The 15,591-nt window shown below is 35.4% G+C and overlaps 1 protein-coding gene across 1 annotated transcript in view; it reads left to right on the forward strand.

The window, feature by feature from the left end:
* The window catches only part of LOC115232623 (cadherin-like and PC-esterase domain-containing protein 1), a 201,965-nt gene that overhangs the window by 53,175 nt on the left and 133,199 nt on the right, over positions 1–15,591 (forward strand). The window contains exon 2 of the mRNA XM_029802617.2: positions 12,872–12,913. The gene's annotated coding sequence lies outside the window, so the exon portion shown is untranslated. The remainder of the gene's footprint in view (positions 1–12,871; positions 12,914–15,591) is intronic.

Genomic DNA, 15,591 nt, shown 5'->3' on the forward strand with positions numbered 1-15,591 from the left:
TTTTATAATCCGATTAAATAATACTATTCTCGTGAAAAACACACACACACAAACAAACAAGATGTCCATATATGTGCGCTGTAAGTTGGATTTTGATTTTCTAAGAGAATTTTCTCTTGTTCCTTTACTCTGCTTGCATAGAACGAGATCGAAATGTCCAAAATTGAATTAAACTTTATTCCACGCTTAAAGAAGACAAAAATGAAACGTTTGGTTCTGAATTAGCAGAGTAAGTTCAAGGTTCTGTTGTTTAAAAATAGGTCGTTAAAGACAGTCGGTTCCTGGTACATATTTTGTGATAAGTCTTCTTATCTTAAGATTAGTTTCTTACCGCTGTTAAAGGCCACTAGGTTATCAGACGTCTATTATAGAACGCACTAAAGCAATAAATGAAGAATCCTATAAAAATCAGAAATTTTAATCTTTTGCTAGATTTTTATTCTTAGGCAACGAGAAATCGACAGTATTTCCCTGCTGTGGACATCAGAGTTTAAAGTTCATTTTTGCTTCAGTTCACACATAGACATCAGAGAAATTGATGAAGTGAACTTTTAGTTGATATCTTCCTACCATCTGAAAGACGATCACCTTATCAGTTTACTTATTGCTATAACTTTCTTTGCATTTTCTTTCTACTTGACCTGTGGCCAACAACATTAGCCTTCAGTATGTCAATATTATTTACTTGATTTTATAAACGAACTCGTTAAAAGAAAATAAATAGTTTTTTTACTATCGTTTTTACATATAATTTCGCTAACATGTCAATGTTATGTTTACCCTTGCCCTCGGTATTTTTTGTATAAAATTTCAAACTTTACTGAAATACTTTCAATACTCCAGTTTATCAGGAATATTTATCTTTTAGATGTTTTACACGCACACACACACTCACACACATGCAGGTAAATATCTAGTCTTAGTATTCTTTCGGGACATTTATAGAAACTTCAGAAACTATTTGTAGCGATTTAACACTAGTTTAGTTCGGTTTTAGAATGATGTTTGGTAAGGAAATAAATAGACGAAATCAACTACATTTGAACTTGAATTTTATGTTTTAGAAAAGTTTTACATTTAAATACATGATTTTATTTTTTATCACCTGATTTATTAATGTAATTCCACAGACTGACATACAATACATCAAGTTATATTGCTTATATGAATCAAGTTACGCTGCATTGTAAAGTAAATTGATTATAAAATATATTCAGTTTAAAATTTTTCCATTGAGTTGATTGTTTAAAAGTAGTTTTGTTACATGAATCTCAATAAATAATATATGAGCAATTAATTACATCGCGCAAGAGTTATTTTAGTCATCTAAACACACATAAAAGCTGTTAAATTCGCTTTGGTTTATTTCTTGATGTATTAAGTTTTTCGGCGCACTAATGTGATTTGGTTACTGTTACAGTTCCTCTTCAAATCATCTTACTTGCAAGACAAGTGTAACTTTGAAATATTGTATGAATCTTGTAAAATTTTCAGTGGAGAATTTTTGAAAAAAAGGTGCCGGATCTTTACCTTTTGACCTACAGATTAAAAAAATAATTTTTTGTAGCTAAACACTTTCAAACTTCGGACACTGATAGACTGTGTCATATAAAACATCTTTTACTCTTAAGCATTTTTGAGAAAAACTTATATTTACGAAGTTATTTCATGTTAAAGTTATAGTATTTCGGTAATTTCAACAAATCAATGACGTGTATTCAACTGAATAAAATTACTGCCGTTGTTTGTCAACAACTATCGGCGGTGTATTTTTCGTTTGTCACAGTTATTTATGACATCGTTCGTGCGTTTGTACTGGTTTTAGCTTTAAGGTTTTAGGGTCAGGGTTGTGGTTTTAGGGTGAGGGTTGTCATAAATAACAGTGAAAAACGAAAAATACACCGCCGGGAGTTTTTGTTGACAAACAACAGCAGTAATTTTATTCAGCTGAATACACGTCATTGATTGGTTGAAATTACCCAAATACTACAACTTTAACGTGAAATAACTTCCTAAATATAAGTTTTTCTCAAAAATGCTAAGATATTTTATATGACACATTCGATGTTTTATATGATACAGTGTCCGAAGTTTGAAAGTGTTTAGTTACAAACATTTTTTTTAATCTTGTAGGTCAAAAGGTAATGATCCAAGGCGCCCAAATCTTCTCTATCGAATTAGTGTTCATTGTTTCCAAGTTGGTTTTGAGAAAGCTCGTGAAATTAGTGCCTTATCTGAAAGTTGGATATTACTGTGTAAACAATTACTGAGAATTGATCCGTATTAGCTGTATAGGTAAGTTATTGGCTTCTCAGCTGAAGAAACCGTTAGTTCATAAACTCGTCTCCTTCGATGTTTTGGACCTGACACACTTGGTAATAGAGAATGAATAAGATCAGGCATGGAAATAGCACGGTAATGGGATATCAATATTTTATGACGCGTGCTCATATTTCATGAACTTTACATAGTAGAGTTTGATCTAATATGTTTTGATTTAATTTGAAAATGAATTAAAACTGTATAACTTTATGAAAAGTCAGGTAAAACATAGTCTGTGCAAGTATCTAATTCATAAAAGAAATATTTCTCAAACATTAGTTGACATTCAATTATGCTACATTGAAAATCATTTAATTTTCAAATAGGAAAGTCAAAACAGAATTATATTAAGATTTTAACTGTCCCTTTTTCATGTTAGAAGGTGACGATGAATTATTTAGGCTTCTAAAATTGATGTTATATTGTTGAGCTAGTTGATATACTAATGGAAAATTTTCTTTGAAAGCTTGTAGTTCATTGAAATTTATAATTAATTTTCAAAGTTTGCGGCGCTACATACTTGCATGCCCCACCTCTCTCTCTCTCTCTCTCTCTCTCTCTCTCCTTTACACATATATACATACTGATGAAAATATACTCATACATACAAACTCTTGTAGAAATTATAGAGTTTCAAGGTAGACTATATATATATATATATATATATATATTATATATATATATATATATACATATTTATTTATTTATTTGTTTGTTTATTCATTTATAGTGTGTGTGTGCTTAATTTTGTATCTATGGAAAAGTCAAATTATAAAATAGGTGATCGTTTTGCGCAGTTCATGTATTTCCGTGAGTGCTTATAGAACCGGGCCAACAAAAATTTGTCAATGGAACCATAGTGATGTGAAATATATATATATATATATTTTTTTTTTTTTCAAAGAGAGTATTTGAAATTACGGGTGAGATGTCTGTATAACTAAACATGTTGGTATTCTGTCATTCATCCATGTAGACATTCGTCTTCAACACTATGAATTCCAACAAAAGACTTTAGTCTCCTTAAAAGGTACCGAATGTTATTTTCTTCAAAGGAAACATCAAAGGAACCGTCAGTATGATATAATTATACATATACATGATTAAATATATGTATACACACAAACACACACGCTCTTCTAGAGAGAGAGAGAGAGAGAGGAAGGGAGAAAGAGAGAGAGGGGAGGAGGAGGAGGAAAAGAAGAAAATGAAGAAGAGGAATCAATCTCAGTACTTGGTTGATACTTTATATCATTGAACCCAAAAGGATTAAAGTGCTCTGAACTATAAGCATTGAAGCAGAACAAAAACTGTAAGGCATTCTAGCTAATTCTTTAACGACTCTACTTCCTTATGTCAGCTGTTGTTCTTTTAATTATTGGATTGCTATCATGTAAGGACATCATCTAGAAGTGTTTAGCCCGGTGGCTATCAACCGGGATTCATATGGCCCTTTGGGGGTCCATATAAGATTTTGTTGTTATAATTCATATGCAATAAATTTGTCATACTTCTACATCACACACTATTTTTTAAAATACGATTTCTAATAATATCTAATCATAAAAATATAATAGGATTTTAAAACTTCGAATGGCTATGGGGTCCATCCAAGCAAAATAGAAATCAAAGGAGTCCATAGGCAAAAAGAGGTTGAGAAACACTGGGTTGGCCGAACAAATCAGCCCCTACTTTTTAAAGTCCTGTACTTATTGTATGGAACTGAAATCGAATGGGACTGAAACCGAAACGACGCGGTTGCGAAGCGCACTTACTAACCGTACAGGCGTGTTTGCGCCCCTCCCCTTGTAGATGTGTGCGTGCGTGTATGTGTATAAAAGGCAGGGGGCAATGAGAGTGTGTCTCTGTGTATTTATGTTAAATCACGACTACAAACATAAATTATCAAGTAATATTAGACTACAAATGAGCCACATGTGTCTACGACTGGGACTAAAATATGTTGGTTTCCTCCGTTTCCATTAAAATAGGACAGATACAACATCAAGAAAGTTCTTTAATAGGTCAGCATGAGAAATTGCAACTTCAAACACTACTAGAGATATTAAGTTTGTAATGTGGGCCATATTGCAATGCTTTCCCAATTTCTTTTCTATTTCCTGTTTCATATTGTTGTTGTGATTGTTGTTTCTGCTGCTGTCATCGCCGCCGCCGTGTTGTTTTACAGTTATTTGATCACGTGAATTGCAATATATATCTCCTGAACTTCCGTTCGGTACATTAACTTCTTCTATTTCAGCAATGTGCTTTCTATCATTCCGAAAATGTCGCAAACATCAGTAAAGTCTAATAAAGAAAGATCTGTGTGTTATCCTCGGTAACGAATATCTGTAATGTTGGAAATAATTACCCATGATTGCTGCCGTGGTTACATCCCTAAGGGGTCGTTCATAAAAAGAAAGAGATGTGTAAGACTGGAGAAATACAATTACTCTCGAGCTTACAACGTTCTTAAACAAAAGATTGGATAAATAAATGAATGAATATGTATATAAATAAAGAGTGAAAGTAAGACAGATAAAGAAGAAAGAAACGCCACACTTCAAACAATATTCTTTTGTACACAATGTATTTAATCTTGTCGCTAATGATTGTTGTAAGCCACTGTAGACAGGAAATGGTTTCAAGCAACAACGGTCACATACGCACGCGCACACACACCGCTTAAAATCTCTATTGTTCCATTTCATGCTTCCATGCAAATATAGCAGACCAATTCGCATTAAAAAGTAATGTCCAGCGAAGATCGGACATTACTTTTTAATATTGCTATTTAGCCATAATCAAGTAAACGTATGATCAAAGATATTCCAATAGCGATCATCCTGTCATTTTATTTCTCAGACATAGTGGAACTTCGACTACTTTTATCCCATGTTTTACTCTTTTCTCTTCTTTTTCTTAAACAGTAGGATATGATTTGAGAGAAATTTAGCTTCTATTTCTACCAAGTTGAGCGACCATGATGAGGCTTTCCCGTTGAATCATCGTTTTTAATGTAGTGGTGGAAGATCATGATAAACAAATGCGGTTTCTTATTGCTTTCTCCAAGTACTTGCAAGGATTTGAGTTCAATCCATCTCTCTCTCTCTCTCTCTCTCTCTCTCTCTCTCTCCATTGCATATTCATTGTAGGATTTATAATGGGTATAAAACCCCGTCAGTTTTACTATACTCTCTCCGCCTGCAACAGTTAACCTCATTTACATGTCATCTATTTAAAAATTGTTAGACAGAGCCATTTAGAGACGACTGAGTTAGTTAAAAAGTTTCGATTTCGATAAAAAAAAAAAACCCTTCCAAGACCCAGAGTCCCATTTAAATCTTCTAATGTCTACGTAAGATGCAGGTGACTAATTAACCAACATAACCTAACCCCTCAAATTAACTGAGACACGTAATGACTTAACAAAAGACGAAACGGAATAGTTGTGGTTGCAGATACTTGGAAATACTAATTGATTGGCACCCAGCATACCGACTCCTCGGAATAAAACGTATGGAAGGTGAAACTCACCTTAAACGGAACACCATTACTGGATGAATCAACCCGATCATTTCATCTACATACTTGTATTTCCTTCATTGCAAAAGTGCTCAACTCCTGGTGGAATGGAAGGAAAGTAACGCCATCGTTTTGTACGGCGTCTTGGATAACTAAACTTGGTAGAGGCCATCCTTCTTCAAGTTTGACCAAAAAAAAAAAAAAAAGGATAAATCTAGTACCGGACTGGTACGTCAATGGCCCCGAAAAGGCTAAGTTCACCTCAGTGGAAAGTGAACTCAAGATGCAGAGGGCCGAAACGACTATAGCAAGGCATTTTACAACAGCACTGTTAACTTATCATTACTACTACGACTTCAAGGTTGTGTGTGTGTGTGCCTGTGATGTAAACGAGTTGGATCCTAAAAACTTTCCCTGATCAATACTTAGGAGAGAATGGCTGCAAATTTATGTGTGACACACACATGTATACATGCACAACACCCCTACGCGTGGCACACACACGTACATACATACATACATACAACAAAAATGCCTCTGGAAGCTTTATCTTTCTATATATAAACGGCAAAATGTCTGCGTGTGTGTCCTTTATACAAATCCACAATTTTTCAGTTAGAGGGCTCGCACTTCCTATGGTCATTCAAAACCGTCCAAGGATGGTCGTGCACATCTTTACATTTCCCCAGTCACCCCGCAAAGCCATTAAAAAATCAATAGAAGTTACTTTTTTGTGAATTTTCTATCCAAAACCCAATCAAGATGCGCGAAACTTGATACGTCAATTGAATGCCAGCTAGCTGTATGTGATTGGTCGGAGATTTGGACAGTACACGCGTGTATGTGCGCACGCATGCAGCTGTATATGCATGCACTAGCACTATGACCCGGCGTTGCTGGGTCATAGAGCAAGTTAATGTTAAAATACAAACCAAAAATATAAACACAGATACAGTACTCTATAGTAATTAACAAAGAATGAACAGTTATTGGCCATAGAAATAACTTGGAGTTAGCAGTCCAAATCTTGATTAGTGCTAACATGATTCCCAAGATCCTTAATAAATAATAAATCCGCCCTTTTAAAGCCTAGCCAGGCTCATGAGTATTACTCATTTTTGCCAGCTGAGTGGACTGGAGCAACGTGAAATGAAGTGTTTTGCTCAAGAACACAATGCGTCGCTCAGTCCAGGAATCGAAACCACAATCTTACGATCATGATGCTGACACCCTAACTACTTAGCCACGCGCCTCCACAAGATCCTTAATACCTACTACAAAAACACAGCAATAGATAACGCCACTGTCGTCAACAGCATTTTCACATGAGACTGAGACGGTTAAAAAGTTACAGGTATAAATTACCCAGAAAGGAACCTATAATATGAAAAATACCTCTATACGTTCACATCAAAGTGTGTGTGTGCGTGTTGAAAGTATATTAAATCGATTTTTCTTGTTTATTATTTGTATACATTTCCATCATCATAGTAGAAATGAAAAGCAGAGCCGACTCCGTTGAGATTTGAACTCAGAACGCAAAAGGTTGTAACTAAATACTTCAGGTCATTTACTCTTGTGTGGAGGCACATGGCCTAGTGGTTAGAGCAGTGGACTCACGGTCGAGGGATCGCGGGTTCGAATCTCAGACCGGGCGATGTGTGTATTTATGAGCGAAACACCTAAGCTCCACGCGGCTCCGGCAGAATGTAATGGCGAATTTCTGCTAACTCTTTCGCCACAACTTTCTCTCACTATTTCCTCCTGCATCTTGCAGCTCACCTGCGACGGACCGACGTCTCGTCCAGGTGGGGAACCTATACGCTAAGGAAACCGGGAAACCTTCCCTTATGAGCCAGGCATGGCTCGAGAAGGAACAAACATTTACTCTTGTTATATTGGTTTCACATTTTAGCACAAGACTAGCAATTTCGGAGAAGGAGTTGAGTCAAATACATCGACCCCAGTACTCGACCTGTACTTATTTTATCGGCCTCAGAAGTATGGAGGGCAATGTCGACCTCAGTGGAATTTAAATTCAGAACGTAAAGACGGACGAAATGCTGCTAAGCATTTTGTTCGACGTGCTAACGTTTCTGCCAGTATGCTGCCCTATTTACTCCAGTAGTATTATAAGTTTCTTGCATTATTCTAGAAGAGAGTATTGTAAGGGAAGAAGAATAAGCGATTATATCAACCCCGCTGTATCACTTGGTTCGACCCCGGATACAGAGTTGATAAACAGGTATTTCTAAAGTAGAGACAGGATTTCAATTTGGTGGGAAGAGCACTGTCAAATAAATCAGCCCGCACTTCGCCGGTTCTTTAGTTTATCGACACTATTGGCGTCTAGGACACTTTAGTGGAATATATATCAAACCTAGTACTTAACTGATATTATATTTTATTGATCCCTTAATAATAAAAGGTAAAGTTGTTTTCTCTGTGATTTGAACTCAGAACATGAACTGACATAATAGTATATCGCAACATATTTTATCCGACGCTCTACCAATTCTGCAAATCTATCACATATACTAAAACAATATTTCATAAAGACTACGAGCTTGAAATAAAGTTCAATTCTCGGGGAAAGCTGGCATAAATCAGAATTAAAAAGAAGACTTCACAAACCAAAAGAAAAAGCAAAAGTATTATGTCAAGTTCAAAACTGTTAATTTTAAGTCTATGTTGTTGTTGTTGTTTGTTCTTTCTCGAGCCATACCTGGCTCATAAGGACCGGTTTCGCGTTTCATTGGCGTATAGGTTCCCCATCTGGACGGGACGCCGGTCCGTTGCAAAACATAATATACTTTTACATATAATATATGTGAATATGCTTCGGAGATAGAACGCTGTTTTAACTTTTGACACCGTTGCCAATTTGTTTCAACCCAATAATTTATGAAACCTTACACTGATTGTTTTTATGGATTTTGCGTCTGGGAAAAATCCCATACCCTGTTTGGAAGAGCAGTGACTGTATTGGGATAGTACTAGGGGTGGATCTCCGTCGTTCGACGATGTGGATTCAGTTGTTCGACCAACTGAATTATCTGCTCCTGAATTAATGCGTAAGTGGCAAAGCATTCCAGAGACGAGTCTACCTTTAACGTAATTTTCAGATAGAATCAGCGTGACAAGGCAGCACCTTATGATTTACATGTATAATTCACCTGACGGACTTGTATACAGTTTCCGTCTTTTCATTTTCATTCAAAAGATATGGGTTGACTAAGGCCGTAGAAAATGGCATTTGCCCAAGATGCCACGTAATGGGATCAAACTCGGGACCTCACGATTGCAAAGCGAACTTCTTAATCCTTCAGACAAGTGGGGCAGCGATTGAGCAGAAACAGCACAGGGCAATGAAAACTAACTTCATTCACAACACTTCACAGAGACATTGAGTGGCACTCCGTCGGCTTCGATGACGAGTGTTCCAGTTGATCCGATCGCCTAATCAGACTGCTCGTGAAATTAACGTGCAAATGGCTGAAAACCCCACAGGCACATGTATCCTTTCCGTATTTCTCCAAGAGACTCAGTGTGACACAGAATGTGACAAGGCTGGCCCTTTGAAATAACGGTGCTACTCATTTTTCGCTAGCTGAGTGGACTGGAGCAACGTGAAATAAGTGTCTTGCTCAAGGACACAACGCGTCGCCGAGAATCGAACTCACGACCTTGCGATTACGATCCGAATAGCCTGACCACTAAGCCGTGTCCCTTCACTCAGGAAGACATTACATTGAACTAAAAGAATAACAATGATATTCTTTCGGGGTTTTTTTCTTCACTATAAAATTCTAGTTTACCTGTTTTGTTAGCCATCCAATTCTTGTAAACAATTTTCAGCCGAACATAATCAAAAGTCAATTTATATTGGATTTGACATATTAAAAGGCAATTGAATTACTTCAAGAAAAAAAAGAAGAAAAGATCCAGGTCAATTGGTGCATATTCATCACATATTATTGCTACAGGTCTATTTTCTTTTCAAAACGTTTTATCTAATTACGACGTCTGTTCAAAAAGGAAGTTATCGTTTATACACTTTATAAGCAATAGTCGATGAAAAAAAGAAGAGAAAAAATACAATCAAAAGAAAACAAGAATGCAAATCGAACTTTGTTATTGAAACAGCTAAATTGAAGTGGCTTGTTTACAGATATATCATAAAAAGGATGTTATTATATTATAAATATTTTCGATTAAAATAATGCGAGGTTATTAATGCTAACATATCAAGAGGCATTCTTTTAAAACTTGTCAACAGTCTTTGTTAATTTATTTTTCTTTAAATTTTAATACAATTCTTAGTTAATGTTTTGATTCGGAGTAGTTGAAGTCGAAGCATGCGATACTGTAAAATACTGGTAAGTTCTGAGAAAGCTTTTTAATGAGTTTGTGTGAATATATATGTATGCATTGTGTGTGCGTGTGTGTGTATGTACATATATATATATGATACACTCATCCGTTAATGTAAAACCTCTTGTTCTATTGATTATTTCTTAACCAAGCTATACAGGTACTTACATTGCCATATAGTTAAGATGTTTGTTTTAGCACAGCGTTTCCAAGTTCTATCCCACTGCGTGATACAAGTTTGTCGAGTTGCTTCTTTTGATGTAGAAATATAGTAATTTTAAAATCGATAAAATGAGTATCGGATGGGAACAAATACTGGAGCAGATATGCTTGATTAAAATCCTCGAAGGTCGTACCCAAGCATGGCCATAGTCCAACGACTGAAACCAGTAAAATAATAATGGAAAAGGAATATAATTTTAAAAAAGTAACAAAATGCTGGTTCAGTTTGTAAATTGTCTGATTATGGACTAAAGAGTCTTTTGTTCGCGTTCAGTCATTGTCACTTCACTGCGTTTATGAGCAGGATACTTAATTATTAAGTGCTTCAGTTTACTTAATTGAATAAAAATAACCACGAAGTTACAGATCGCAGTGCTGAACAATGAAACAAATTGATGTGCGATCCGTAAACTGGTAATACTGAATTCGAATTCTGGAAGACGAATGAAGAATATGAAAATTTCCTCTTCAAATGACAGTGTTTTTGAGGAAGCTGATGATTGGTAATATTGGAACAGCTTAAACGTGAATAAATGTCCGAGGAATGTCTTTTGAGGTATATGTAATGAAAGTTTTCCACCCAAGGATCCATCATAACTGCGGACAATAAATATTGTCCGCAATCAAGATTATACGTTGACATTTAAAAGAGGCACAAGGGAGATCTGGAGAACTAGCAAAAGACAGAGTGTGTCTCACAGAGCAAAGATGCCATGACAAAAGCAGATAACAAAAAGGAATTGCTTTCACCTCTTTCAGTAAAAAAGGTTATAAGAAGATAAGTCTGTCAATCGGGTGATCTAGTACTTAATATAAGAAATGGCACCCCAACAAGACAATGAAATAATGAGAAGGCGATATTTGTATTCTGATATACCTTCATGCTCTCTACGACTCATTCTTTGGGTGCGTAATTGTATATTCCTCATGAATTTTAAAACACTTTCCAAAATTAATAGAATTATTTAATGCATTTAGACTTTTGCATTGAAACTTTGGTTGTTAGGAAACTTGGATGAACTGTATATAACATATAAATATTGATATCTCATTTGATCAGCTTTTTCTTCTAAGAATTTTCAATTACCTTTAAAATAACAGGCCATAACACATCGTATCTTATAGAGATATGATAATTGAAATTATGATTGCAGGCCTTCTGACAGCAAATAACGCTAAATATCTACAAAATAGACCATCAACTCAAAAGTTGAAACAGTTTGAATACTGTCACCTCGAAAAAGCCGGGTAATTCTTCTTCAACTTACATGCCTCGTAATGGGTTATTTTTGTCTGCTCTAGATGAAGCGTTAATTTAGGACTTTACTTGTAAACTATTAGAAAGTAAATTTCTACCCCAATTTGAAACAGAGCACTCCACTACTTTGAATACAAGGAGTAAATATGGCTGCATGGTTAAGAAAGTCGCTTCGTATGCATGCAGTTCTGGGTTCTATTTTGTACCTTAGCTTGAAATTGATCATTATTTTGTGGTTGATAATTGGTAGATGGAAACTCCGTATGGTGGTGGCGGGGGATATTTTGGCGATGTACGTCAGCGAAGGATACATTGACAAGACAAGCGAATAGCCATTATTTTACGAAACGCTGCATCGGATTACAAAACTGTTATTCTAACCGTCTGAAAATGACTGAACCAGGGATTTGTTTATCAATGATGCTACTGTTTACCAACTCTGTTGTAAAATAAAATTTACTGTAACAGAATGAAAAAACGTTAATTGAGAATGCTTTTTGGATTCATGACTCCAACGTAAATGAAGATGTCCTGATTAATTAGAGGAGGATGTTCGTAAACATGACGCTTATACACTCATCACGAATATCGAATCTATACCTTCATGAATACAGAACGCTGCGGTTTATGGGTCATAAAATTTGAACTACATTGTAAACGATGAAGCAACGCGTAATACCTATCAAACCCACTTAAAATTGGTAATGATCCACAGTTCCATAGCCAAGAACAGGCGAGACGATCCCGATCCTTTTCGGGTAAGAAACCAGTCCGTCGTAGATGTAACTCAAAGAAAATTTAAAGCGATAAAACTAATAGAATTTTTTTAAAATCCTTTAAGTCGGTTTCAGTACTGTTTATTTAAATTTAATTGCATAACGTTGTAAATATAATATATTTACTAATATATTTAACTTTACACTCCTAGTACATAAATAAAATAAAGTGTTCTGGTTAAACATTACAAAATGTTAGTAGCAAACACAAACTCTCCATTCCTACATTTTTCATATCTTTCTTTTAATGGCTTTTTTTTTTTACTTTCTTCACTTTTTACTTTGTTGTGTTATTATTCAATTTTCATTGGTTCTTTATTTTAATCTAAATATCTATAGCTGGTCTGTTTTATTTCAACTATGTTAACGCTTACTTGTTTTTGATCCTATCAAGGTGCCGTGCAGAAGAGGAATATAACCACAGCTAATCTGAAAAGTAAGTTAATTTTTAATACACATTAAACAACATTTCCAACCCAATTTATAATTCCAGTGAGTAAATAAATAAGGCAAGTGAAAGAAATAACGAAGTTCATCAAATATCTCTTCAATCACATTAGCTAATTAAAAACAAAACAAAATTCAGATGAATTTTTTTTGCTAACGGATGTATTCATGTAGTATTTTTTTCCTGCATTAAAACGAAATCTTCGCATGATAAATAAATCTCCCCAGTACATGTGTCTCATTTAAAAAAAGAATTTCAAGTAACTGTTTCTTTTAACTCGCCGATTGCTTGGCACTTCCTTTTCTTTGTTCCATCCGCTTCCTACACCCATCAGGTTTAGAGTGGGCCTCTGTGTGGTTGTTGAATTTGTTAGAAGTAGCAGTTAACTTTATCTCAGCACATTCCCTACTGTCTTAAAGGACATATTCGATGAGTTTGAGACGCCTTATTTTTTTCCGGGTGGAGAGAGAAAAAAAGCAAGAAAAATGAAGTTTGAATATATTTTTATCACGGGCGTGCTCGATCAGGGGCTGACAGGTTGCTAAGTAACGTACTGTCCAATCCTTAAATTTTGGAACTCCTAGAATCTGGATGTCAGAATCATTAGCATGTTGGACAAAACACTTAACAGCATTTCTTCCGACTCATTACATTTTCAGTTGAAATCCAGAAAAAATAAAGAACCAGTCAAGTAATGGAGTTGATGTAATCGACTAACTCCGCCTTCAAGAAAAAAAAAGCAAGAAAAACTGCTAGCCTTGTGCCAAAACTTGAAACGAAGGTTGTGAGTCGGCAGAATCGTTGGCACGCCGGACAAAATGCTTGGTGGCATTTCGTCTGTTCTGAGTTAAGATTACACTGAGGTCGATGAAATAAGTATAAATTGAACACTGAGGTCGATATGATCGACTGATCACCTCTCGCAAAATTTCAGGCATTTGTGCCTATGATAGAAAGGATTATTGTAGTAAAGGCGGTGAGCTGACAGAATCGTTCAAAATGCTAAGCGGCATTTCTTCCGGTTCTTTACCTTAGCTTAAATCCCACTGAGGTCAACTTTGTCTTTCATCCTTTTAGAGGTCGATAAAAGTACCTGTAATGGAGTACATCAAGGTCGATAAAGTCTGTTAACCAACTCACTTACCCCTAAAAAATTGCTGGCTTTGTACTAAACTCTGAAGCATCTATTATAGTAAAAAATGTAGCCTAGATACAAGGTTACATTTTTTCGCCAGACGTATAATCATTTTAATCAGCCGACAGAACTTGGCTGGTAATTTTGTTTTTTATCGATTCCGGAAGGCAAAGACATCCTCAGCATCATTAGAATACATAATCTAAAGATGTAACTACATGCAGAAAGGCGTTTTGCCCAACGCTCTTTAGGTTTTTAACATACCACCTTCCTGCAATTGTTATTAATAATTGTTTCTAGCATTGGCAGAAGACCAGGAATTTAGGTGAAGAGGTTAGTCGATTAAACTAACCCTGTATTTGACTAGTATAATACTTTAGCCACCTCAGGATAAGGAAATGCAAAGCTGACCTCGGGATTTGAACAGAAACTGTAAAGAGCCGGGAGAGATAATGCCTGTTGGTATCCAACGCGCTAACGATTTTAACTAATACAATGCCTTAAATTTAGGCTAAAGGCTAGAAATTTTTAGAGAAGAGGTAAGTCGAGACAATCAACCCAAGTATTTATTTTACCGATCCCTAAAGGATGAAAGACAGTTTATTTCGGCGGGATTTGAACTCTGATCCAGAAGAAATACTGCAATGTACTTCTCCCGATTCTACCAATCCATCGTCCTAACATTTCTATTAATAATAATCCACTTATCTGTACAATCTTCTCATGCATAGAAAGAAATATAGTCTGTTTGTCAGAAAGTTTGAACATAGAGAGAGCTTAATGCATTTTGATCTTCTTAATCGGATCAGTTCAATGTAATGAATTATACATTGATTACAAGAGAAAGTGGAGTGAAGAATGGTGAATCACCAAATTCTTTCTTGAATTTACTTCAGCCTTATAGAATGATTGTTTTATTCAAACATACTTTAATATTAAAGACCTTAAAATTCTTGAAAAGGAAGCGTAATTTTACTCCCTTGCTACCTCAATGTAATTATTCGAAATATTTGCATTAACCAAGTAAACTACTTTTTCCAGACAAATAATTTTTCAGATTCTTCAAGAAACCTTATGAAATTAATGCCTTTCGTAGGCATAAGGCCAATTTGTGTAAAGTTGGAGGAGTAGTTAACAGCTTCTCTCAGTATATTACTCGTACATTAAGCCTCATGTGTTCGCCCGACCTGTTAGCTAACAAATCTCCCTCAAATCACACATTATCATCTTAAAGGAAAGACATTTTGGATGAAGTAGTTTTAGGTAGACAAGATATAATGGCCAGGGTTGAAACCATTTTGGTTAAAAGTCTGCATTTTCTTTTGATTGAAAAGGGTAACATCAAATGGTCGACTCCAGCGGAATTTAAACTCAAGCTATAAGGCTAGAGGGATTTTTCAACTAAATGCTATAAAGTATCCATTCCTATGTACTACCAGTTTTACTAACTCCAACTAACTATATCAGATATTAAAAAGTGAAGGGGAAAATGCTAAAATGAGAAAATGAAAAAAATACAATTAACTGGACC

Source organism: Octopus sinensis, linkage group LG2, assembly GCF_006345805.1.
Source record: "Octopus sinensis linkage group LG2, ASM634580v1, whole genome shotgun sequence".
NCBI lineage: Eukaryota > Metazoa > Mollusca > Cephalopoda > Octopoda > Octopodidae > Octopus > Octopus sinensis.